This window comes from Caretta caretta, chromosome 2 (genome assembly GCF_965140235.1).
Source record: "Caretta caretta isolate rCarCar2 chromosome 2, rCarCar1.hap1, whole genome shotgun sequence".
In the NCBI taxonomy this organism is placed as follows: Eukaryota; Metazoa; Chordata; order Testudines; family Cheloniidae; genus Caretta; species Caretta caretta.
This window is the reverse complement of record NC_134207.1, coordinates 21,234,234-21,261,132: the sequence shown is the minus strand read 5'-3', so window position 1 is coordinate 21,261,132 and position 26,899 is coordinate 21,234,234. Positions and strand designations below refer to the sequence as shown.

At 44.3% G+C, this 26,899-nt stretch overlaps 1 long non-coding RNA gene across 1 annotated transcript in view; it reads left to right on the top strand.

Moving 5' to 3' along the window:
• Window positions 1-597: 597 nt before the first annotated feature.
• The window catches only part of LOC142070730 (uncharacterized), a 51,819-nt gene continuing 25,517 nt past the window's right edge, over window positions 598-26,899 (top strand). The window contains exon 1 of the long non-coding RNA XR_012666682.1: window positions 598-759. This is a non-coding gene — a long non-coding RNA (uncharacterized LOC142070730). The remainder of the gene's footprint in view (window positions 760-26,899) is intronic.

The window sequence follows — 26,899 nt, the reverse complement described above, 5'->3', positions numbered from 1 at the left end:
TTACAAACATACGAAACAATGTTGTTTTCAAAAAAACTTTGAAGGTACCCACAGTATAGTAAAAAGCCATTGTTGCTGTGAGGGGCTATTTGTCACAACCAGTTTATAACCATCCATTGCACTGAGGCTATGGAAACTTCTAAAAGATGCTTCAGCGTCTAGACAAGGATCTCTGGAAATAAGCCTACAGGTTTGTTTTGTCGGCATTCCATTACCTAGGATAACCTTTTAATCTCCTTTGTAGGCAACCAGGCTCCCTGGCTGGTACAGATGTTTATCCCCTATTACCATCATAACACGGGTCTCCCATATCTGATGATCTAATTTCTGCTTCTTTGAGGAATGGACAATATTGGCCTTTCACAAACCTGCCCGGAAAACATTTTAATACATTCCACACAAGAATGCTTCTTCTGTCTGGGTGCTCCAGTGACCCAGTCAAGTTTCTTATCTCCTGAGTACAGGGAAGAAGAGAAATGAGCCAGGTCAAAACAAGAACCACACCAAAACCCTAATCTGGGATGGGGAGAGAGGGACACGTCCTCCTGAACGGACAAGGGCTCCTCCCTGTATTGAAAGACCAGAACAGTGCTGAGATAAGAGCATGTTCATATGCTGCCTTTCGAGTCCTCTTTGGAACAGAATTACAGGTGGATCTCCACCCCCTGCCTCAGGAACTGCACCAGGTACCAAAGGGGCAGATAGCTGAGACAGAAGGAGTGAGGCATTGGCCTGCCTGTGATTTCAAGGAGGCTGCAGGTAGGAAGGAAGATAGCAATGTGGTGATTGGAAGTGATAGGGTCTGTGACTTTGTTAAAGGTGTAAGGGTGGGGGGATGAAAGGGAAGCAGAGACCCCTGTTACCTAGCAAGGGTGGGGAAGTAAAGAGCCGCTGACATTTTTTTCAGGTGGGATGGGGGAGACAGGGCCCAGAGCTTGTTTTCGGGGGTCAGATATAATTTTTTCCTGGGTGACAAACGGCAGGCTCGTCGCCAGTCTTAGCATGTATTTTGGGCACCCGCCGCCACTGGTGGGTAACCGGTTACCCAACCTCTTCAAGGCACAGGCCATGCCTTCTTTGCACAGTGCCTAGCCCTTTGTGGGCACTAATAATAATAACATGCATCGTCCCTGGCTATTTCCTAAGACCGCAAGTGACGACAATATTTCCTGTGAGATCAGAACATATTGGCAGAGAGAATCTACAAGGGCAAGTTGCATTTTTATGTGAATCGTGAATTTAGCTGGAGAGACAGCAAAGCAAGTGAAGTGACATGTTATGGGAAAACACAAAACGAGGGCATTAGCGTACATGACTCCTTTCATTATTCTTTTATTAAATGTGTAATGCAAAGCCTATTAAGTATTGAGAGCTCTTCTATTAAGTGTTGCTTCTATTACTGAATGAGGGAGGTTGAGACACACACTGGGATAAGGGGAACATATTGGTCTGAGGGAAAAATTCTACTCTCCGATCTGCACTGATGTCAGTAGCTGTTGCAGATACAACAGACATGAGTCAGCATGGGCCAGTGAACTGAGCCTGGGGTGGGAGCCAGGAACTTTTGAGCTCTAATCCTAGCTCTGCCTCTGTGTGGCTATGCCAAGTTACTTAGGCCAGAAGTCTCACCCTTGAATGTGCCCCTCAATGATTGGGCTGATTTGTGACATCTGCAACTCCCATTGACTTGTAGGCTCTTGAAAAAACAGCCCCCTTTTATTCTCTCTCTGCATTGGTTTTCCCATCTGGGAACAGGGATAATTGGTTGGTTTCTTACACCAGCACAGAAATATACGGGCCATGCTTCAGGAGATAGGTCCATTGGGCTTCAGGGGATCTCACCAGGCCCAATCAGTGTGTGCCGTTTGCAAGGTCACTCCTAGGATTCATCTAACTCGGCCTTATAATACTGGAAAGAACCTGAGCACTGTTTCAGGAACTCATGAAGCCTAGAAGAATTCACAGGTTTCTGGTGAGTGTTAGTTCAGAAAGACAGATTCTGCCTGAGTGCAAAGACACCCAAAGTATGTCACTGCATGTGTTTTGCTGGGCTGTGCATGGCCATATTTCTTAACAATTGCCATTTTGATGAAGCTGAGTTTCCTCAGAGCATTGGAATTAGAGGGTGTAATGACCAAATTTGAGCATTACCGTTGTGTTCTCATTGTGATATGCTGTAATCCAGGCTTAATTAACCCGCATTCATGAACACATAAATGGAGGGGGGTCCAATGCAGCAGAACAGAGCTTTGAAGCAGAAACGCAGCCAGAATGACAGGGAAAACAGCTCTGCCCTGCGCTCAAACCACCCCAAAAAAGCTAGGGAGCAGGAGAAGACCTCAAGGGTCAAGATGTGAGCTCAGATCTGCTGGCAGAGCTAACATGAAAGAGGCCTTCCTACAGAAGCAGCAGCTGGAAAACAGAGCCTTGCACGGTGGTCCCAGGGTTACCAGTCCCTGGGCAGCAGAGAACAGAGGCAGAGGGCTGACATCAGTCAGTACCTTAAGAACATATGAAGAATTCATTTAAGCACCTTTCACTGTCCTTGCCCCAGATGAGGGCTTTGAATAAGATGCCAAGGATCATGAGTTTCATCTGAGCTGTTGTGTAAATATAGAGGGCTTAATTATCCTCTTACTTGCAGTAGATCAGGCAGTGTGGCCCACGGAGTGGGGCATTGGAACAGGGCTCAGGAGACCTGGGTTCAGCCACTGACTTGGTCTGCAAATGGCTTTATTGTTCTGCATGGTTGTTTTCCACCCCACCTTTGGTTTGTCTGTTTATAGTGCACGTTCTTTAGTCCAGTGACTGTGTGTTTGTATAGTGCTTACCACGATGAGGCCCCGATCTCCACTGGCATTACCGTATTACCAATATTATCTCCATTGAAGCCAGTTAAAGTGGCATGTTAGGATATAGATATTCAGGCCTGTCTGCAAAGGCCTATTCTATAAGAATTTAGGTGTGTTCTTATCACTTAGCTAGTTATAGAGGTATAAAAGAAAGAATCAAAATCACTGTCTGCTGGTGTAAGGGCCTTCTCTTACTGTGACAGTCTGAGGCCCTGTTGTTAGGCTAAGGCCTTTGGCTAAGCAGCAGAGACAGCCATAAACTGGGAAGCGACCAGTCACATCCTCACATTCCAAACTAGTCATACTGAAATAAGGCAATCTGGGGCTGTTGGAAAGGTGATCTGATCTATCACCTCCAGAGAAAGGGAAGATCCTAGAGGATGTAAAAGGAAGTTTAGTTTGATAGTTTTCTGTTTGGTAAGAACTCACTTATCAATAGACGCAGGTGGGAAACCCTTATGTCTTTACAGATGTAGTTGTGAAATCCTCACTTCTGTATTGTTTTGTCATTATTGTTCCCACTTTGCTATTGTTTGTATAATCTCTGTCTGGTTCTGTGATTGTTTCTGTCTGCTGTATAATTAATTTTGCTGGGTGTAAACTAATTAAGGTGGTGGGATATAATTGGTTAAATAATCATGTTACAATATGTTAGGATTGGTTAGTTAAATTTCAGGAAAACGATTGGTTAAGGTATAGCTAAGCAGACCTCAAGTTTTACTATATAGTCTGCAGTCAAACAGGAAGTAAGGGGGGGAATGGGAACAGGGAATGGGGGTGGAGAAATTGGAATCATGTTTTGCTCAGTGGGGGAATGGGAACAGGGACAGAGGTAAGGCTCTGTGGTGTCAGAGCTGGGAAGGGGGACACTAAGGAAGGAAACTGGAATCATGCTTGCTGGAAGTTCACCCCACTAAACATCGAATTGTTTGCACCTTTGGACTTGGGGTATGGTTGCTCTCTGTTCATGCGAGAAGGACCAGGGACGTGAGTGGGTGAAGGAATAAGCCCCCTAACATGGCGTAGAACCCGTGTAAAAGAGAGAAGAATCACACTCAGAACTGATAATACTTTCCATTTCTTTTGCACCTTCCAGCCAAGTAATTCAAAGAATTATGGACACTCACACTAGGTCTCACTGAGAGGACAAACAGCAGTGTCACCATGTTAGCATGGGTAGCCGCACTGGAGGCTGAGCTGTGCTGAGTACATGCCCGTTGGGTTCAGGTGGGTTTGTGTTCCTCACGGCTAAGCATGCCTCTACTGCCATTACCTGTGCTCCTGCGGCCACTCCGCTGTTTGTACTCGTGGTGACTCGGTGCTACAAGAGCAGGGAAATCACACTCCTAGCTCATCCTGTAGCCACAGAGACATTCTCAGAATACCCAGCTGAGATTGCATATGGACTAAGTACCCCCATTTTACAGATGGGGAAACTGAGGCACAGAAAGGTTAAGTCATTTGTCCAAGGTTACAGAATGAGCCTGTGTCAGAGGCAGGCACAGAACCCAGAAGTTTGGACTCTCACTGTAACAACTGGATAATAAAGCTGGTAGAAAAGTGAGGGATGCGTATGCTACAGTTCAGGGTGACAGCACCTGTATTCCTGCCCCATGGTCACTCATGGGCACCCCCTCTAGACTCCCGTCTTCTCAGTCACCACTGCTTTTGGGCAGAGACCCACGTCTTTCTCTCTCCTGTCCAGGGTTTTTTCCAGGCTTCTCAGTTCTTTGACTAATATTCCCAGGAAGCCAGACTGCCTAAACAGGACAGTGTCTGCACGGTGCTTAATCTATGAAGGCTATGAGCAGTGTATTGCCAACATTCACAAGTTACCACACAGTAAACACATTTATTCTTAAGGTGAAAGCATTACAGAGAAAACATAAAACCCAATCAAAGTGCTTATATGGATGCTAAAAACGTCCTCCCCCACCCCCTTTTGGGACAAAAGGTCTTGTTTTTTCTGACTTCCCCTGCCCATTTTTTTGTTGAATTTTCACTTAAAAATGTTCTGACCAGCTCAACTAGCCAGGACCACACTATAAGAGTCTAAAACTTACAACGTCTTTTTGGAAAAGAAACCCACCAAGAACCTTTATGTGGGTTCAGCAAAGGGAAAACAGCACTTTATAAAGAACATGCATCACGTGATATTAAAAAATTCTAATACTAGCAATAAAAGACTGCCCTGATTCACTCGTGTGACACTGCCAGAAAGAACGGCAGTTTGTACTTACGTCAGAGATATCAAGCTCTCTTTAAATATGCATGCAGCCTCACAGCATTGTAAACTCACCGGGCACCTGCATTAGCTGTGGACTCTTTCAGATACTTACAATAAGAAAAATGAGGTACCATTGCAGCACTGCTAGATATTGAACTTTCAATAGTATCCTTAGTATTAGGGTCGTCAAGCGATTGAACTGTTAAACAATAATAGAATACCGTTTGTTTAAATATTTTTGGATGTTTTCTACATTTTCAAATATATTCATTTCAATTACTACAGAGAATACAAAGTGTACAGTGCTCACTTTATTTTTGATTACAAATATTTGCATGGTAAAAAACAAAAGAAATAGTATATTTCAGTTCACCTAATAAAGTACTGAGGTGCAATCTCTTTATAATGAAAGTTAAACTTATAAATGTAGAATTATGTACAAAAAATAACTGCATTCAAAAATAAAACAGTGTAAAACTTTAGAACCTGCAAGTCCACTCAGTCCTACTTTAGCCAATCGCTCAACCAAACAAGTTTGGTTACAATTTGCAGGAGATAATGCTGCCCACATCTTGTTTACAATGCACCTGAAAGTGAGAATAGGCATTTGCATGGCACTGTTGTACCGGCATTGCAAGATATTTACATGCCAGATGCGCTAAAGATTCGTATCTTCATGCTTCAACCACCATTCCAGAAGACATGCGTCCATGCTGATGATGGGTTCTGCTCGATAACGATCCAAAGCAGAGAGGACCGACACATGTTCATTTTCATCATCTGAGTCAGATGCCACCAGCAGAAGGTTGATTTTCTTTTCTCGGTGGTTCGCGTTCTGTAGTTTCTGCATAGGAGTGTTGCTCTTTTAAGACTTCTGGAAGCAGATTTTGGACAGCACTTCAGATTCTTAAAACTTGGGTCGAGTGCTGTATCTATCCTTAGAAATCTCACATTGCTACCTTCTTTGCGTTTTGTCAAATCTGCTGTGAAAGTGTTCTTAAAATGAACATGTGCTGAGTCATCATCCGAGGTTGCTATAACATGAAATATATGGCAGAATGTGGGTAAAAGAGAACAGGAGACATACAATTCTCCCCCAAGGAGTTCAATGACAAATTTAATTAATGCATTATTTTTTAACGAGCATCATCAGCATGGAAGCATGTCCTCTGGAATGATGGCCGAAGCAAGAAGGGGCATATGAATGTTTAGCATATCTGGCACGCAAATGCCTTGCAACGCCGGCTACAAAAGTGCCATGCGAATGCCTGTTCTCACTTTCAGGTGACATTGTAAATAAGAAGCAGGCAGCAGTATCTCCCGTTAACGTCAACAAATTTGTTTGTCTTAGTAATTGGCTGAACAAGAAGTAGGACTGAGTGGACTTGTAGGCTTTAAAGTTTTATATTGTTTTGTTTTTGAGTGCAGTTATGTAATAAAAAAATCTACATTTGTAAGTTACACTTTCACGATAAAGAGATTGCACTACAGTACTTATATGAGGTGAATTGAAAAATACTATTTATTTTATCATTTTTACAGTGCAAATATTTCTAATAAAAATAATAATATAAAGTAAGCACTGTACACTTTGTATTCTGTGTTATAATAGAAATCAATATATTTGAAAATGCAGAAAAACATCCAAAAGTATTGAATAAATTTCAATTGGTATTCTATTGTTAAAAGTGCGATTAATTTTTTTAATCACAGTTAATTTTTTTGTGGTAATTGTGTCAGTTAACTGCAATTAAATGACAGCCCTACTTAGTATACTTAATAGTATACTGGCATTGCAATAGTATACTTTAGATTGAATAGTTGACTCAGATGGTAAGCTCTATAGGCCATAGGCCAGGTCAGTCTTTTTGTTCTCTCTGTGTACAGCACGCAACACAATGGGGTCCTGGTACATGACGACAGCTCCTAGATGATACTCCAGTATAAATAATTAATATTAAATAATAATATTCCCTGTGAGTATAAGACACAATTTTTAGGGGCTGACCCAAAGCCCATTAAAGTTACTGGAAAGGCTCCCATCAGGCCCTTTATATTTTTAATACATACATAAATAACTAAAATAAGTAAATGTAAAGGTGACTCACCCTGGTGGATGCTTTGGTTCGGGCCAGTTGCTGAAGGGGTGTACACCTGTAATTGGGATGCCTCGCTTGTGTCTGTTGCATAAGCCAGAGCCCAGCACCCTATATGGGATCTCGTTTGAAAATACAGCCCCTGCTGCGTGTGCTGAGTGCTTGAAAATCTGCTCCTGACTGCTTCTGAAAAGCTGGCCCCGTGTATCTCTTGTTATCGCTGTCCCAGGAGTTCACATGGATTCTGACATTAATGTTTGTGGCGGTGGGGGGGAGGTTAAGGGTTTTGGGGGGTTTTTTTTTGGTCTCCAGGGTGGCTTGTGACATTTGGGGATGGGTAGGTGGATGTGATAGTCAACTGCGCTGCTATTTTCCATTTTTCACCCTGAACCTAAGGAGCTGCCAAGTTAAAACCTGGGCTGTATCATCAGTGTGCGTGTGTGTGTGTGTGTGTGTGTGTGAGAGAGAGAGAGAGAAAGCGAGAGAGAGGGAGAGCCTGCAGAAACTGCCATAAATTTAGGTTAGTGGTTTGTCACTGGGTCACCCAGGGGTCAGGCATTCCAAGGGTTGGGGCAGAGTCAGTGGTGCTCATGCAGGGCTGGGACCGCACCACTGGAATAGCACTGGTAACTGGTTTTAAACTAGTATTTTAAAGTTACAAATGGCTTGAACAGTTTTTATTGCAGAACAAAGGACTGTTTAATAAAACCAGTGCAAGTCTGGCTCTTCTGATTGGACATCATGACTTCTTCCCCATGATCAGATCATGCCTGTTTAATATAATCTACCAAGGTAAACTGCTCACTCAAATAATCTGTATTGCCCAATTTCATTTAATCTACTTCGGGTTTATGGCGAAGAAGGATTTAAATGGAAGTAAGTGAACTGTGCGTGGCTTAAGGCAGTGGTTTCAAACTGTGGGTTGTGACCCAGTACTGGGCTGCGGAATGTAAGGCACTGGGTCGAGGCGGCTCTGGTCAGCAACACCGACAGGGCCATTAAAAGTCCTGTCGGTGGTCGTGCCCGGCTAAGGGAGGCTAGTCCCTACCTGTTCTGACACCGCGCTGTGCCCCGGAAGCGGCCACCAGGTCCAGCTCCTAGGCAGGGGGACCACAGGGCTCTGCGTGCTGCCCCCGCCCCGAGCACTGGCTTTGCACTTGGTGGTGTCTGCAGGCGAGAGCCGCACGGAGCCGCTTGCGCGCCTCCACCTAGAAGCCGGACCTGCTACTGGCTACTTCTGAAGCACAGCGTGGTCCCTGGTGCCAGGACAGGTGGGAAGCCTGCCTCTGCACCTCAGCTGCGCTGCAGACCGGGAGCCGCCAGAGGTAAGCCCATGCCCCTACCCCCTGCCCCTGCCCTGAGCCCCCCCTCAAACCTGGAGCCCCTTCTTGTACCCCAAACCCCTCATCCCCAGCCTCATCCCAGAGCCCAAGTTCCTAGGAATATCCTAAACTCAGCCCTTCCACTGATTTTCACTGTGTCTTTTGTCTGGTCACTTCAGGGTCAATTTTCTGAAAGTTTTAGTTTTAGCTGCTTCTATTTTTGGGTGCCCAACTGAGGTTCAGGTTTCCAATTCGAGCCACAAACTCTCTGTGCCTCATTATACCTGTCTGTGCAATGAGGATAGCAGGTTTTGCACAAACAATAGTGCAATAAATCTTTTATGGATATACTGCCTTTTTTTCCTTGAAGGATCCCAAAGCCTCTTTTAAAATTAACAAACAGTTCACAGGGGTCACTTTATCTACCACTGAAGTGCAGCGAGCTTTGGGGTGATCTGTGGCAAATATTTAACATTCCATAGCAGCAGGAAGTGGAGAAGAGCCCCTTATCCAACTGAAACTAAAGGGTGGTTTTAAATGGGCAGGATGTAGATAGCTATATTGGGATTTTGTTAATACTTGGCTACCTCACAGGGCTGTTGTGTAGCTTAGTTACCTATTTATAAGCACTGCAATCCACAGAGGAATGGCACTATAGAAAGGGAATTTCAGAATCTGCTCTTGCAAACTTGAATGAGTTAAACATTATCTGATAAGAAGTCACTGTTTTGGGTTTTATTTTCAAAACACCCCATGTGCAAATGAATAATGCAACATTCAACCTGTTGAGCAAGTGGCTGTGTACATAAGATGCTGTTTACTCAAGATACTTCCATCAACACAAGCAGGTTGCCTAACTTAAGCTTGCAAGCAAACGTTACAAGACCACCATTGCAACAGGTACTGACCTAAAAGGCTGCAGGCAAAAGGTTAGGCATGGATTAGAGCTACACAGGTCGATCATAAACATAGGGGACCCCTACAAAAATGCTGTCTTTGCGGGGGAGAGAAGGGATTTAGGTGCTGCTGGAAATAAAACTCCATAAGCAGCCAGCAGGTGTAATACTGCTAGGGAATAGCTGCAAGCAAGGGGCAAAGCTGAGGGAGAGTTAGATGTTGATGAGAAACCAAATTCTGTGTCCTTTCTGGAGCATTTGGGGTGGGGGTGGGGAGCACGGGGCCTGGAGGTTCATTTGATCATTGCTTAAACCAGTCTGTCCTGAAAGGTCATACACACTTTTACCATGTTGCACAAAATCCAGATCTGACAAAAGAAGCTTTTTATAAGGCCTATGATATAATATATCAGTTCCTCTCGACGAGAAAGCCATAAACCTGAGAGGTAATCAGCCGACGTGTCATAAGGAAATGCCGCTAGGGTGCATAGATTATTGTGAAAGCGCTGGTACAGGAAATCTAAGATGCAAAGCTAATAAAATACTTGCTCCGCACAGGAGTCATCAATCTGTCATGGCTGGACACCATTCCCACAAGGACTGGCTGTGGAAGGTAGTAATTTTGAAAGTAACGTTCAAAGTTATGGTGCTAGCAGAGAAGGCAGTGCAAAGCCCTGTGTCCTGTGCAGTACATCACACCTAAATGATACTTCAGAGGCCCTGAATTAGATGGCAGGAAACCCAGTTTATACACTGCTGCACAACCCCGGCCCTTAAGCTCTCTCCCCTTGTCATACCAGGGTCGCTATATACAGGAGCCCTAGGGTAATATTAAGTTTGAGGTATTTTACTTTACCTGCAAGATTTTTGTATTGAAAATGCATCAATGTATCAGGGGAAGCTGGAGGTTTTGATACCTGTTTAGGCAGCCAGGAAGGCATGGCAGTTTTCCCCCCCTGACAGCCAGGGTGTCCTTGAGGCTCTTGGGACCAGAGGAAGGATTGAGCTCCTCTTTTCTTACCAACCCCCTCCCGCCCCACTTTGGATGGAGGCCGGGAGAACCTGAAATTTATGAAAGGGGACTGACTTCCTCATTCACAGCCCTGCCAAGCTTTGACATGGTTGTCCCGCTGCTCTCTGTCCAGTATCTGTCCTGGCATGCAGTGCTGAGGAAGTGCATTAGCTTCAGTCTGTGCTCAAATGGATCAGCAAGGCATGTTAACCAAGTGTCCTCATGGGGCTTCAGTGTTCTGGCCTAGAGAGCCCTCTTGCTAACCTGCTCCAGAGGCCTCAGACTGAACCCGGGCCAACAATGGGGGATTGTAAATGCAGAACCGGTGGGAGAGGAGCAAAAATATGACTTGTTTTGAAAGGGGGCTGGGAGCAGGGAGGAACAGGAGATGGAGAGGGACTGAGTGAGGGGAAAATGCCCGAGAGGGCTGTGAGAAAAGGGAAGAAAGACTTGCTGGTTGGGTGGGTAGGGCAGTGAGATTCAGGTTCTATTCCCATCTCTGTCACTGACCTCCTGTGACCTCCGGCAAGTCACATCATCTCTCTGGGCCACTGTCTCCCCTACCGCCCATTGTCTGTCTTGCCTGGCTAGAGAGTAGGCACTTCAGGTGCATCAGGTATTTCCTCCTCTTTGTGGTATAGAGCCTAGCCCAACAGGGCCGTGATCTCAGTCCAGATTCCTGTGTGGAGCAGAGCCTGGCTCTCAGTTTCAGTCAGTAGTGGTGCATGTCAGATTGACATTTGGTTTCCCCATGGTGTGATGCGACCTCGGTGTGACCCACTGGCTTTTCTTCCCTGCCTTGTAGAGAGTGGGGCTGTTTGGGAGGCTGGGGAGTGGTGGTGGTGGAGGTGCAGGAGGTCTCTGTTAGGGAATGTCAGAAATAAAAGTTTAGCTTCAGTTTTGCGGTTGCCAGGAAACTACTGCATTTGTTTCCTTTGAGCAGCTGAGGGAGGTTGTTTTTCTGTCTGTGGAACTTTGTATGTTACTTGATTGTAAAGGGAGCCTGGAGTTTGGGGTAGCTGCTCTCAGTTGGCGTCAGATACATCAAAATAAATGACAGATACTTTTCTCCCTCCAGCCGAATAAATGAGGGGGAGGAGGGACGGGGAAGAGGGGAATATCACTGGTCATATTAAAAATGCACAGCACAGAGAGGGGCTGTATGGAGCTCTCACACAAATGAGTGTTCTCGTTTGCCACTGTAATCAAGTGAGCACTACAAAATCAGTGTTATCCAACATGATTATGATCCACAAAACATCATTAAGGAGCAACAACAGCACACAAGATAAAGCAGGGGATGGTTCCCTGAAGGAATCTTTCCATTGACTACAGAGGGCTTCGGATCAGGGTGGGAGGTGTGGATTGGGCCCATTGGCAGATGAATGACATTGAAGTCAATGGGATTCTTGAAACTGACTGCAATGGTAGCAGGATTGGGGCTACACAACAGAGGAGTTTATACACGGGGATTAAGTGTATTGCAGCAGTCTGCACTGGTTCCAGCATGTGAATAAACAAAAGAAACAAGTTGTCATGCAATGAGCAATGGACAAGTATTTACCACCCCAAAAGTCAATATTTTACTAGAAGTAGGACTGGGAGAGCTTACGAAACCAATATATTTTGTTTGTAAACAAGCTTCAAAGCTTTTTTTTGTGTGACGTTGTCAGCTACTAGTATTTACATTTATTTTACTGGCGAAACAGTTCCCAGAAGGATGACTATGGTGAGTTTACGATCCTAACAAAGAGGCAGAGTCACCGCCAACACCTGAGGGTTCAGTGCATGTTAAACATCACGGAGCAAAGTTTGTTGGCTGGCATACTGGGCCAAGATTCTGAAAGATGGTGGCTACCGTTACGCTGCTGAGTCTGTTCTTAGACACCAAAGTAAGTGGCCTGATTTTCAAAAGGGCCCACCAGTTCCCATGAAGGTCAGTGGAAGGAGCTGTTTGGGGCTCGCCACTTTTTTGCAAGTCATGCACTGGAATGTGGATCCAAGCTTTAGGCACCCATGTTTGTAAATCTTAGCCCAGATAAACAACACTGTGTGCTTCTCTAAGGATCTCAAAGCACTTTCAGAGACGTTAACTGTTTAAAGCTTCACAGCACCTCTGTCCAGAAAATAGGAATTAGACCCATTTTACAGGAGTGGGTGGGTGAGATTCCGTGGCCTGCGTTGTGCAGGAGGTCAGACTAGATGATCATAATGGTCCCTTCTGACCTTAAAGTCTATTATTCTATGATTCTACTGAGGGATAAACCCAGGCAGGAAGGGGTTAAGGCCAAGATCCTCAGATACATGCAGAGATAAGTACTGAAATCAATGGGCCTTAGGTGTGTAAATGTCTTTGAAGATGTGGGACTATGTGACTTGCCCAGGCCACACAGCAGACCAGTCGCTAAGTCTGGAAGAGAATTAGGAGTCCTGTCTCCCAGCTTTTCTCCTAGCTCCTCTTGTTAACACTCCCTGCTTATCAGCAGAAAACTAGAAAGGTACTTGAAGCTCCCACTCCAGCCTCCATAATGCCTCATTCTCATTTTCAAATGCTAAAATGGATACAGACATGTGGTTTATACTCAACCCTCCTGCCTAGCCAGGAACTGAAATAAAAAAGATGAGGTACAAAACTGAAAGGTCACGGAAAGATCACCAACTGCATGTAACTCTAGAGTCGGCAATTTTTGTCTTTCCCCGCAAATTATTTGTTTTCTGACAACTTTGAATGGGCTGTTTATTAGCACTGCCCTCCTGGGCCAGGGCATCCACAAAGATTCACCTGCCCCAAACATGTCAGTTTCTGGGAAACAGATTCTGTGACTTGACCTTTTTATATTTTTGCTTTCTTACTATTTCTGATAAGTAGGACATCACTGCAGCACAGCTTGAGGCAGCATGACCTTAGCAGCTCTGTGTAAGCAAATCGTCGTTGTTTGGCTGTTGCTGAATGCTGTCCTGCGGATGGTTAGTGTGACAAGGATTGCACTTTCCAGCTCTTTTCTAGAAAAGCAGTGCGGTTCAGTAGACAGGGCAGGAGGCCGTGACTCAGGCAAACAAGTGCCTAGTTCTGGCTCTACCAGTGGCCTGTTGTAGGACCTTGATCCACTCACATTTTGATCACGATAATGATCTTTGTAGAGCTCTTTGAAATAACTGGATGAAAAGTGCTATATAAGAGCTCAGTGTCATTCCCTGCAGTCATTGCTACACAGCAATTTTGTGATGCCAATGGCAAAGGTTTACACTGATAACACCAAACTTATTTCATTCGGGAATTCTGGTAGCCCTTGAATCCCAGGGGCACAGCTGAGCGACTTTGTGCTGACTCCAGGAGCCCTCTAGCCTCTGCTTCCACCCCACTGAGTTGTCATCTCCTGTGCTAACGTGTTATAATCTCACACTAATTTTAAAGGAAAGCTAATCTGTACGGCAAGGGAAAGGGTAGTACAATGGAAAGCATGCCACCCTGGAGGAATGGCATGCAATGAGGAAAAGGGAATATGAGGCTGGATTTCAGAGGAAAACTTCCTGACAGTGAGAGGTGTTATTGGAATGGCTCTCAGACAGCCAGGGCCCAAACCATATAACAGTGTATGCCCTGATTTTGAGAGGTGTTGAAATCAGTGGGAGTTGTGTGGAGCCAAGCATTGCTCAGGAGCAGGTCTAAAACAGAGCCAGCACCATGACTGTTGCCAGAAGTGACTAAGAAGCCAGTGCGGTGGGTGCTTTACTCAGTATTTTCTCAGCTAAACTGTGCTGGAACTGGAACCTACCCAACCCTCCTCCACAGTCTGGGGCATGGCTCAGATGATGTGATATTGGCCTTTTCCATCTCTAGTGATTATGAGTCATCTGGAAAGGGGAGATCTCAGCTGTGCTATTTCCTTGGTTTTATTTGCTTGTTTGCTAAAATGGAATCTGGTGGGACACAAACAAGGTCTCTCCTCCTCTGTCAGTTTGTCTCACGTATGGCTGTGTTTTTACACCCTCTCTTCACAGATGGACTTCTGGCTCTTTGTTTCTCCCTTACTTGCTTTCTCTTGCTTCTCTCTTTTTCCCCCCCGTGGTTCTCAAGGTTTTCGAAGCCACTTCTTCTTTGGATGTCTTCCAAGAGGGGGATTGCTTGCAGTAGGAGTTGGTTATGGGATATGAGAACCATTACCTCTGTACTGCTACTTTCCTCAAGCCCAGGTCGGTTATAGCTGCTACCATCTGAGGTCTGTTCAATGGCCTAAGTGAAAGGGCAATTTCCCAGAGGACAAGTGCCCACATCATGCAAATCACTCAGAGCAGAGGCCAAGGACTGAATGGGCATGTAGATGGCCCATGGTCATCCCTCCATTTCATTATCATCAGCAGTTGAATGTGAAGAAGTTTGCACTGCTGCTGCCTGTCTTTAATTTGTTCTTGTATTTATTTATCTGTGGATAAATAGCAAACTTGATTGTCCAGGGATAGCTCCTGTCAGCACCCTTAACAAGCACCAATTCCAATTCCAATAAAAGGGCAAACAAATTGATCAGAGAAGGCCTCTTTTCTCCCTAGCCTCCACTGCCTGGATTCTGGCTCCCTCTGCCATTACTCATTTTAACTCCATAGGCTAATTTCTCAGCTCTTGTAAATTGCTGTAACTTCAGTGACGTCAGTGGTGCTATGTTGAATTATACCTGCTGATTACATTTGGCCCTGTAATTCTGTTATCTAATGCTGACAGTTGTTTTAAGATGTGTGAGAGGTGCTTTGCATGATTAAGTTGTAATATATTGTGCTGGTTGGGCTAGTTACCTGCGTTTCTTTTTCTGCTTTCCCAAATTGGTGTTTGTTAATATTGCTCCTAAGTTGACTGATTTAGGCCTGATTTTCTAAAGCAGCCTGTAATTTTGTGTGCCTCTATTTTAGAGTGACCAATTTTGTGCCCACTAATTTCTCAAGTTGGGTACCCAACCCTAGTTAATGGGAAATTTGGAACACTTTAGCTCAAGGATCTGTTTTTCAGATGTGCTGAGCCTGCAGCGATCCTGTTGGTTTCATCGCAATTCCAGCTGTCTTGAAAAATAAGTCAGGGGAAGAAGGGGACTTAGCTTTACTGCTGTATTACTTCACTTTTGCACAAGCAGACAGTGTAAAACTGAGTAATACAGTGGTGACTCAGACCCAATAAGGTTCAAGTGACGAATATGCTCTTGTCTTGATTATGTAGAAGCATCCTACAGGCGATTTTGTGAGCGCCTTACACGGGGAGAAGTTACTGTCAGAAATAAGCCATTGGAGTCAATGGGGAGTATTCATGGGAGGAACTTTTCACCAGTATGAGCCAGGGGTTCACTCTGACGATAAAGCACTTAGTTTTAAATCTAGTCACCTTTCAAGGATGCTGTAGTTAAAGTCCAATGCGTTAATCAAAACCTCCACTCTTATACATAGGCTTGAAGGATCAGATTTTTATTGGAAAATGTTGATTTCACTGTACACACAAAAAACACACACAATTCACACAAAAAACATATCCATCGCTAATAATCAAAATTCACAGATAGGCCAGGTAAGAAAAATGCTGCTTGAGAACTTATTAGAGTTTGATTTAAGGATATTGACTTTGCATGTCATGACTTGCGATGTTGACTATGTTTTAAGAATTATGAAGCTTCGACTTTTTGAATCTCAAGTTCTATCATTAAATAATTATTGTCTGACATCCTGATTGTCTGACCTTTCCCCCACAACTTCTTGTAACCGTGAACATTTAAATCAATGCACTTTGAAAAAAATGCTTAAAATATATATAGAAAATTATTGGTCAAAATTATAAAAAACAAATAAAAAAATAATTCTGCCAAGCCTATTTATATACAAAAGGCTAGATTCTGCTGCCCTTACACAGAGAGAACTCACTCACCTGACTAGTTCTATTGAGGTAAATGGGGTTACTGGAGTGACAAATGCTAGTTTCCGGAGTATAAAATTGAACTGGGCCCAAAAGGAGCAAGTGAGGGATCAAATAGCATTGATATAAAATTGGAGAAAATGCTTTTTAATTGGATCACATGCTTCGCTGTGCCTGACAGCCACTTACCTGTCTGGTGAAAAAGAAATGAGAAATATCAGCTCCCCCGCAAAAAAAGAAAACGCTCTCCACAAATTTTGTCTCCCTTTTTTCGTTGAGTTTGCATATTTCACTTCTACAGGGGGAATAACAGCTGCGATCTTGCCTCATCACAATTGCAAAGAAACGATGATCCCCTTTTGCTGCATTTCCTAATTCCCCCAGTTCCTCTTTCAGGTTTATGCCTTTCTGTATGAAGCTGTCTTGGTAGCATGGAAATTAATTGAAACGAGTATGACTAAGAGGGGAAGACCCGAGAATGTCAGGATTTCAGTAGTAGCTCCTGAATTGCGTAAGTGCTATTTTTAAAGTGATTGCAGACAATGTTTTGAATCATGGTAAACGTACTCAGCTAAAGACAGGCCATTTCTCCTCAAAGGCTGAGCCTGACCATTTAGCATCTGACTTTAGTCTGACTGTGACAAAGCTTGCAAATTGATACAGCCTGGGTCCTAATAATAACCACCACAGTTAGATGGTGCCGTTAATTTGATACATTACAGACATGGGGCCCAATCCAGAGAAGTGCCATGCAACCACAACTCCCATTGGAGCAAAGCTCAAGAGAGTACTGATTATTATAGCCTGCTCTTTTATGGCCTCCTTGATAACCACAACGCTCTTTCAGTCCACTAAAAATCCCACAGCTAGGAGATCACACTCCATAGCCATCAATCTGACTAAGCCCCCATCTCTTTATATCATTCCACTTGTTCTCCCTGTGCCAAAATACCAAATATGAGCTTCTTGTCCTCACCTTCAGGTCCCTCCATATCTCTTCCCCTCTCTACTTATCCAACCTTCTGGTGTCCATCCCTGCCTTTGCCTGTCCACCAATAACACCAGGCTTGTTTGTCCACCTTTTGTGGACTGTTTGTCCACTTTTCCTGCCAACAACTTTGGACTTTCTCCCATGCTGCTTTCTATACGCAGGATACCCTTCTTGAGCTGTTCAGAAGGAGTCTTTTTCTCCTCCTGCAAACTTGCTCCAAAATGAACCGTCTAAGATATTTCTTCTGTTCAAAAAGCAAAAAAAAAAAAAAAAAAAAAAAAAAAAGAAACAAAGAAAAGAAAGAGGAAAAGAAAAGTCATCCTCTTTATTCCATCATGCTATGTGGTCGCCCACACTAAGTAACCACATTATCTTATTGGCGGCTTCCCTCCCCTCTCCTTTCCTCCCTTCCTTCTTCAAGCTAGAGCTGGTCAGGAATTTTCTGTTGGAATACCTTTCCTAATGGAAAATCAAAATGAAATATTTTGTTTTGGTCTGGGTCAGCATTAATATGTGTGCACTTGAGGTGCTGCAGTGCCTCATGGGAGTTTTAGTTCAAGTGCCTCATACCCCCATTTTCCTGTGTGGGCCAAGTCCTCCGATTGGACTACATCACCCAGAATGCACTGTGGTCTCCACTTTGGCTGAACTGCCATGGTGCTTCATGAGATCCAATGACTGCAGTGCATCATGGGAGATGTAGTTTGGCGTAGGACCCAAGCCTGTCAGGAAGAACGAGGGCACAAGGCACTCAAGTAACATCTCCCTTGAGGTGCTGCAGCAGCTCAGGCAGTTGCAGTTTAACATCAAACCTATCCAAACAAAAAATGTTTTGACATTTCGGAGCAATTTTTTTTCTGAACTTTCCATTCCACGAAAAATGTCAATAGTTTGGTTTTTTTGGTCATGATTTGGAATGAAAATAAATGTTGAAATATCAGTATTGCCAGCTCCAGGTAGTCAAAAATCATGAGTCAGGCTCCAGAAATCGTGTGACTGGCTTAGAAATCATGAGATTTTAAGACTTTTTTAAAAAAATAAATGGATTCTTTATAATTACCTTCTGTTTTTTGGGCCTTTAGGGTACATGCCACATGCATGTTCAAGCGTTTCTCAGCAACCATGGAGGCTAGAACTGAATTTAAAAAAAATAAAGCTGAGAGTCTAATAAAATTGTGAGAGTTGGCAACACTGAAATATTGACAGTTCCTCTGGGATGGTTATTCTTATTATCAACCTGCTCTAGTTTCAACCCTCTTTTCACCATGTCTAACGTACTTTGCAAGCTCCTTGCAATACGGTTCATCATTTCGTTCTGTTTAGGGAGTAGCGTCACACAAACTGGGGTACCGATAAAAATAATAAAGAAAAAAAATATTAATCAGGCCCATTGCTAAAAATACAGTCTTTGCCTTGACGAGCTTACCATCTGAATAAGGCAAGATGACCAAACGTAGGAGAACAGCTCAGGCACAGGAAGGTGTGGGGTTAGCTGACAGAAAGAGAGCGGGAGGATTGCATGAAGATCGGTTTCGAAGAGGAGTGGATGAGGACAGGCATGAAGTTGACTTCAAGGGAGTTATGATGGTTTGCTCCAGCTGAGGATCTGTCCCTGAGAATGGGAAAAGAACATGGAAGGAGACAGGTGAAAGCTCTGGAATGATACAGGAATCAAGAAGGTAAAGAGGAGAGGGAAATGAAATCAGAAATGCTGGTTGGGGAAAGATAAGCAGGGAGTTATAAGTGAAGGTCTTGAAATGGATGTGGTAAAGGGCAGGGAGCCAATGGAGTGAGTCAAGGATAGAGGTGAAGTAGCTGGTGTTAGAAGTGCAGAAGATGACCCTAGCAGGGGCATTTGGCACCGCTAGAAATGGGGAGAGATGAGGCAATTGCTTCCATACCAAAGTTTCAGGTGGCACTGTCCAAATTTCTATGGCATCGTGGAGACACTACTGGGTGCAGGATGTGCCTCTGTGGGCCAAATTCTGCTCTCATTTGCATCACTGTCGAAATGCTCAGTGGGAAATGGAGATTGCTCAGTTTTCCAGATAGTTTTCCAGATAGTTTTGTAATGTACGTTCCCATCCCTCCCAGAGCATTTGTTAAGTACTCAGGTGCATACTAAATATGCTTTACATAGATAACATGTTCTATACACATGTCCTTCTAAGCATTCAGGGTCTCATTGATTTCAATGGGTTTTTGGTCGGGACCCCATTATCCTGCAAGTTGTGGCGGCTTGTGCTCAGAGGTATTTTGGTGCCTAACTCCCATTGAAATCAATGGAAGTCAGGTGCCTAAACACCTCTGTGGTTCTGAGCCTGAGAGCCTATGATCTGCCGAGCACTTTCATCTCTCATTGATTTCCCATTGTAGTCAATGAAGCGGAAGGCACTTGCTATTTTGCATTCCGCACCTTTCAGGATCAGGCCCCTTGACTAGCAATCTGGAACGTGCCAGACTTCCAAGGTTTAAACCTAGCCCTGAAAGTGCAAAACAGACTCCTCAAGTTTTAGTAATAGTTAATTATTGCACTTAAAAGGACTGGGTTTCCTGTTTCCTATCTGACAGGTCTGGTTTCGAATGGCCTAGTCTGCCTGTGGTTAGCCCATCAGTATTGCAACTTGTTGCTGTCTTGTTTACTCTCTGCATTTGTGCTGGAGAGCAAGAGAAGGAGCATATGGAAATCCCTTAAATCCAAAAGACTGAACTAGGCTGAAAATTGTCTCTTCTAACCCTATTATTAGGATTAGTAGAGTGACAGTTAGCTATAAAGGATGACAGATTGCTTTTCCAAAGGAAGATAAGATGTGTAGCTCTATTTGTGGAAATCAGAGGTGTTTTGATGGCATTGAAACTATGCAGCACAACCAGATCCAGAGGCTGGCACTGGATTTGAAATGGAGTGAGATATTTCATGTCCAGTCATAAAATGTACAGTTCTGCCAGCTACTGCAAGATAAGGCTAATCCAATCTCATGGTGTAAATTAATAGCCGCAGGTTACAGGGAGGATTTTTAAAGAAAGCGCAAAATACAGACTATACAATGAACACGATGGGGCATTTTGCCTTCCTCTGAAGTATCAGGCAGTGTGGTTCAGTGGATAGAACATGGGCCTGTGGGTTAGGTGACTTGGGTTTTAGTCCCAGCTCTGCAATGAATGCACTGGGTGACTTTACACAAATCACTTAACTTCTCTGTGCGGGATGTTAGAAATGTTGGGGGGTGAAATCCTCAAAAAGATTCAAACCCAAATTTTTCTACTTTTTAAATCAATGATAGACCTCATCTCAATGTTCTGAATTTTGATGCAATTTCAAAATTTTGAATTGCAAGTAACAATGGGAAGGGGAAGGAAGCAAATCTTTTCGTGACCAAGTCTGCCCTCTGTAGCTCAGTTTCTTCATCTCTAACATGTGGACAGTGCAGTGGTCCTGTAGTGGTCGTGGATGGAAGAGGACCAAGGGGGAGATCAAAGATTTGGTCCCTGGACCGGATCTCAGTGTGTCGCAGAGAGACCAATCTACATGACAGCCTGGCATACGATCACAGTCATGAGTTCTGAAAGAAGGCTATAAAAGGCGCCAATCCTGAATAAGGAAGTAGCAAGAAAGAAAAAGGAGAAGAAGAAGAAGAGATATTTTATACAGAGATAATTGAGATCTATAGATAACAAGCATAATGTAAAGGCTAAGTGTTATTACCATGATGCTTTTACAGAGACCCATGAGATCGTAGTGTATCTGGTGACACATCACACAGGCACAAAGCTTTATACAGGTTTGAATAAAAGTATTTTCATTCAGTTCCATGCTTGGCTGCTGACAGTTGATTTTCTTTGCTGTGCTAATGAAATACAAAAATATTAAAGATAATGAAGACATAATGAATAACAAGCCTTAAATATACCATATTTTAACATTTGAGATACATTCCTTCCAGGATCTCTGAGAATTTCTCCATTGAACAGCTCATAGTAACACAGTTTTATCAACCTCCTATAATATTAGCATCCAGAAACCCCAGCAGAGGCAGGGGCCCCTTTGTGCTTGACACTATCCAAACACATTACAATAGAAAGCCTTTGCTCCAAAGAGCTAACAGTGTAAGTGAAGGAAGCAGGACACGCTCTGGGATGGGGTATGAACCTGTGTCTCCAAGGGAGACTATTTGATCATCCTGCCTCACCTCACAACAATTTAGGACAGGAAGTAAAGAAGAATCCCATATTCAAATGAAACTGCAAGGAGATTGAGCTAGCCAGTATATAGGCCAATTGGAATTTGGCCAGTTCACTGGGATTAACACCCATTAACATCATTAATGAGCCCAGGCAATCAGGGTTTCAGGTTTACAGGTCAGGAAGACAGAATTGTGCTCTTCTAAGACTGGGGTTGGCCATTAGTCTTGATGGGAAGAGTGCCTGGTACCACCTGTTGAATTACCACAACTTGTGCTTTGTTGTTCCTTGGAAGTCTCCCAACCAAAGACCAATCCATTTTCCTTTATGGGACCTGCCAAGATCACAGCTCAAGCCAGGCCAAGGGCCTGATCCTTTTCCTACTGAAGGAAACCACCCGTCAGTGCTGTGCCCTGTGAAAACAGCAGCTGATGTCCATTCACATGTATGTATTTCAGAAATCTAAACAAAAGGAGAGTTTCAGGGTTTCTTTCCATACAATCTGTTATTCACAATCTTGCTAGAACAAAGAATCATAGAAATGTAGGGCTGGAAGGGACCTCAAGAGGTCACCAAGTCCAGCCCCTTGTGCCGAGGCAGAATCAAATAAACCTAGACCATCACTGACAAGGGGTTGTCCAATGTGTTCTTAAAAAACAAGGACCACATGGCTTTGAACCTAGTGCTGAATCCTGCAGCCCTGGTTCAGTCCTTACCCAGAAAAAAAAAACCCATAGAAGTTTCAGCCCTTGGGGCATTTTGCTTTCACAGTCTCATTGCTTCCCTATGTGCGGTGACTGCTGAATGTTCCTAAACCTGTACAAATAGAGACGTTGGCACTCACAGCAGAAGGTGGGAGGCGTAGTCACCTGTCCTTGGACATCCTTAGGCACATTTTACACACTCTACCTGAAGGAAAATGCATAAAGTGTAACATGGGCAGCAATCTGATCTGCTGTGCTCATAGAGAGAGGGGCACAGTCCTGCTTTCACAAGTCATGCTGCCTTCCAAGCCTCCCCAGCACACAACGTAAAATTCTCCTCTCCTCTCGCCAGTCCTGTCCCTTGGCACGGATGTCACACTGGGTCCAATCATGCGAGAGACAAAGTGTCTCCTCTGGTGCCCTGAGCGCCCTCAACGCTCGAGGAAATCAATGGGGCATAGCTCCCTTTGTGCTGCTCCAGTTGCTCTCACATGTGCCAGCACTGTGCAGAGAATCTGGAAGCCGCTGCCAGCTCTGTGATGGCCACTCTGTCTTAGAAACATAGAGTCATAGAAGATTAGGGTTGGAAGAGACCTCAGGAGGTCATCTAGTCCAACCCCCTCCCCAAAGCAGGACCAACCCCTTGCTTTGTGAAGCACACAATCTAGCCTGGTGGGAACCCTGCAGGACCAAGGTCACTATCCACAGTGCAGATTAGAGAGGGGAATTTGACCTGTAGCTGAGATCTCTCTCCTCAAGACTAGGAACGCTTAAATACATGAATAATTGGGTCTTCTGCTGTGGGTTTGCTACCCTGCCAGCTTCTCCCGCATTCATGCATTACACAATGAACACAACTATGCCTGTCAAGCGCAGCCCTAAATGCAAGGTGGTGCAGAGCTGCGCTACTCCTGGGGGCGCTCTGGGTGGGCTTCTGCATCGACGATGCTCCCTCCTGGATTGGAAAGAGATGTGTGCCTCTGTCTTCCCCCACCTTGCACACTCATGCAGGGTTCAAGCCTTCTCTTTCTTTGGTGTTCTTCCAATGTTCTAGGGCAGGGATCTCCTTTTCCTGACACTAACCCAGCTCCGCAGGATGTTGGGGGGAGTAGTATCTTGTGTTCTTGTGTGCATGTCTCTTAGCAGATTCAACTTTTATATGACTGGGCCGGGCAGCGGACTTCTTTTCTGGATGAAGTCCATGCCTATTTTAAGGGTGCGTAGGCCTTTTGCTGGCATTCAGCACGGGGTGAATTACACCCTCTGTCGATGCAGGAATTGTTTTTCTGAAATGCTGTGCGATGATGTCCATTTCTCTGAATTTCAGGCAGCTCTGTGCTGTTAAACATGAGAGTGGAAATGACATGTCTGGTAGTCCACAAATTATGACAGAGAGAGACAGTCATTTTGTTTAATGTGTGGCATGACAGGAAATGTTTCACTATCAGCGGACACAGTCCCTACAGGTAAGAAATCCCCCAGGAATGGTGGAGAGCTGGAAAGGGCCAGTTTAAATGGGGTTTGTTGGGACCATCTGCAGAATGAAGAGACAGGAGGTTCTGGGGCTTTGCAATGGGAAGGCCAATGTAAAGTCTGCAGATACCATCTGAGCAGTTTCCTGAGCAGTTTCCCAAAGAGATGCTAACACACTGAAAGAGGCAGGTGGGGTTTCCCTGCTATCTTGGTGTCCAGTTTCAGCAGTAAATAGAGTTGAAAAGTCCTGATGCCAGTGCTGGAAATGTAATCTTCCTTCATTGATCTGTTGCTGATGGGAGCCCCTGATGTGTACTCTCTCTCACCACATCTTACTTGTATGTGAAATGTTAGGTTTCAACAGGCAGCCCTCTTTCTTAATGTGGACGTTACTCCATTTCAGTTGCTTTATATCACCATGTACGGTGGAACTTCTGAAATGCTTCAGGGCCAACTGACTGTTGCTTAGATTTGCTCAAAGGTCAGGGCATGAAGACATACTGACTGGTTCTTTCAGTGCCACTTGCTTTTTATTTTCTGGGAGGGAAAAAATGTCATGATTCTCATCCTTATTTTTTTTTTAAAGTTTCTAAACCAACCACATTAAAAACAATGGGCACAGATGATTTCCCATGTCTACCCTGATGTGACACACTGAGGCAGGTTACAACAGTGCTGGTCGGTTATGTCACACAATATGATGTGGTAATACAATGTGACAGCAAGACAAAACGCAAGACTCTGGGTCAAAAAAGGGTGGCTTTCAAAAGTAGCCTGTTTCTACCCTTCCCATGGTGCAAGAAACATTTCACCCAGAGTTAATGTCACAGGTGCCAAACCAGCCCTCTAGCCCCAATCCCTGTTTGTAGCTCATTTCTGTAGCTTTGGTTGGCATTGCTGATTTCGATCTTTCCTGGGCAGCCAAGGAAAATTGAGGGGAGAAAGGGAGACAGGAGATGCTATTTTTGTGTCTTTACTTCCCACCCTAATCCCTTTCTTTATTAATGCTCATAGAAGGGGCCCGATTATCAGTTCTAGAGATTTAGGCTGGCACTTTCAGAAGTGCTCAGCATTGGCCTAACTCAGCTCCCATTGAAGGCAATGGTAAAACTCCACTTGGTTTCAGTGGGAGCAGAGTTAGGTCAGTGCTGAGTGCTTTTGAAAAGCCCATCCTCAAATCCTCTGTGTAGTATGAGCAACAGAAATATAAATTTCCTCAGCCAGTGCCCCCAAATCCTGCACTGGAGATGTACTCCTCCACCCCCCACCCCTGCCAAGGGCAAGAGGATGGTTTTAACTATAGTTATCAGGAAAAATATTGCAAATGTGTATTATTTATGTTATTTGACTGTAAGCCATTCATCAGAGAGGAGGAATGATCCAGTGGTTAAGGCATTAGCCTAGGACTTAGAAGACTGTGGTTCAATTCCCTGCTCTGACACAGACATCCTATGTGATCTTGGGTAAGACCCTGAGCCACTCTTTGCCTCAGTTCCCCATCTGTAAAATGGGAATACCTCATAGAGGTTGTGAGGATAAAGACTATGAAATGACTTGAGATCTACTGATGGAAAGATCTACTTAACAGTTGGGTGTTTTTATATGCCTCTTGTCTTATCTTGTAAGCTCCTTCAGGAAGGGACTCTGCCTTCAAATGTGTTTTTAAAGCATACAACACAATGGTGCCCTGATCCTTTTTGTGAGTTCTGGCACAGTTGTAGCCTAAATATTAAATGGTAATAATCATTTCCTCTCTCTGGCCTAATCCATGGTTGAGCTCACTGCCTGCAAGGGGAAGAGGAGACAAGATGAGACCAATATTGATTAAACTACACAAAGAACCTATGTAATACAGCAAGGTGCTCAGATGTTGTGGTGATAGCTAGCTAGACCAGGTCTGTAAAGCATGGAGCTGGAAGATTTAGAGGGATGGAGCTCTCTGCTCCCTCTATAGGGAAGGGTGGGGGGAAGCCAGCTATAATCAGCTTCATGTTGCTTACCCATAGTTCCACCTGCTGAGTTACATTGCTTTAGTTGGAATTTATTTATGTTCTGAATGAAAGGAACGGCTGTAGGAATTGTGCAGGATATGCCCTGCAAGGACTGGGTCCTCCTGAGTTTACAGGTCGTGGACTTTGGGTTGGTAACAAAATTCAGGTTTAATAGAAAAGAGTTTGTTTTCCAGACCAAGGGTGTCTCTCTCTCTGGGGTAATTGAAGGGGTGATTACAAGTTGAGTTGTCATATCTGTGCTAGCTGTAATGGCTAAAAATAGTACTGAAGATGTGGTAGCACAGATTACAAGGTATGCACTTGTATTACTAGCCTGTGCGGATGGTTTTATTGCTGTATCTTTGCTGCTGTTTTGAGCCATTAGCTAGATTAAAGCTAGCCTAGGTAAGCCTTCCTGAACTTCAGTGACACCTTTGATTGCTATTCTGTTATACCTTTGATTGCAGGGGCCTGGACTAGATGACCTCTCGAGATCCCTTCCAGTTCTATGATTTCTATGATTCTGAGGAGCAGGCACTCTCGGGGTCCTGGTTTGCTCTGGGATCCTTCTCTGGAGTTTCTGTGCCCTGTGTGGAGAGAATTGGCATGCCTTGAGCAGGTCAAACCAGCAGCAGCCCTAGTTCAGAGCTGATTTCGTAACACTGCCTGACCAGAGCAGTATTGCAGAGCTGACTTTGCAATGTGGCCTGAGTGGACTAGCAGACAGAAAGAACGGATTGCTCAGTGACTTGACACATGGTGGCAGTGCTGAGCTGACTTCCTGACACCCCAAAGTACCAGGCCAGCAGAAGTAGGGCTGAAATTACAGAACTGGACTAGGCAACTGTCCACTGGAGTGGGACCTGGCAATACCATATCTCTAAGGGCTGGAGCAGATCAGCAGAGAAATGCCACCCCATTATATCGTTTGACCAACACTGAGACTAATTTGACCCATGAGTGGGGTCTGCAGTGGGAGTAAGAGTTCTGGACCTCTATAAGATGGACATTCATTACTTTGAACTATGGTGTTGACCAAACTCCTTATGCACTGATTTGGGTGGCTTGTTTTCTTGTACGTAGATAAGGCTTGTTTTGTTTCTTTTGGTTGTTTTACCTCTTTCCTCCCCAAATAAAAATATATATTTGGGGCTCCATGTTCACCAAAGCGCCTTCCTGTGATTGGGGAAAAACTGCCTGCAAAGGTTGACCAGGGAGGTTTTATTTCCATTTCCTGGAGCCAGAAATGAGTATGGGGACTCAAGC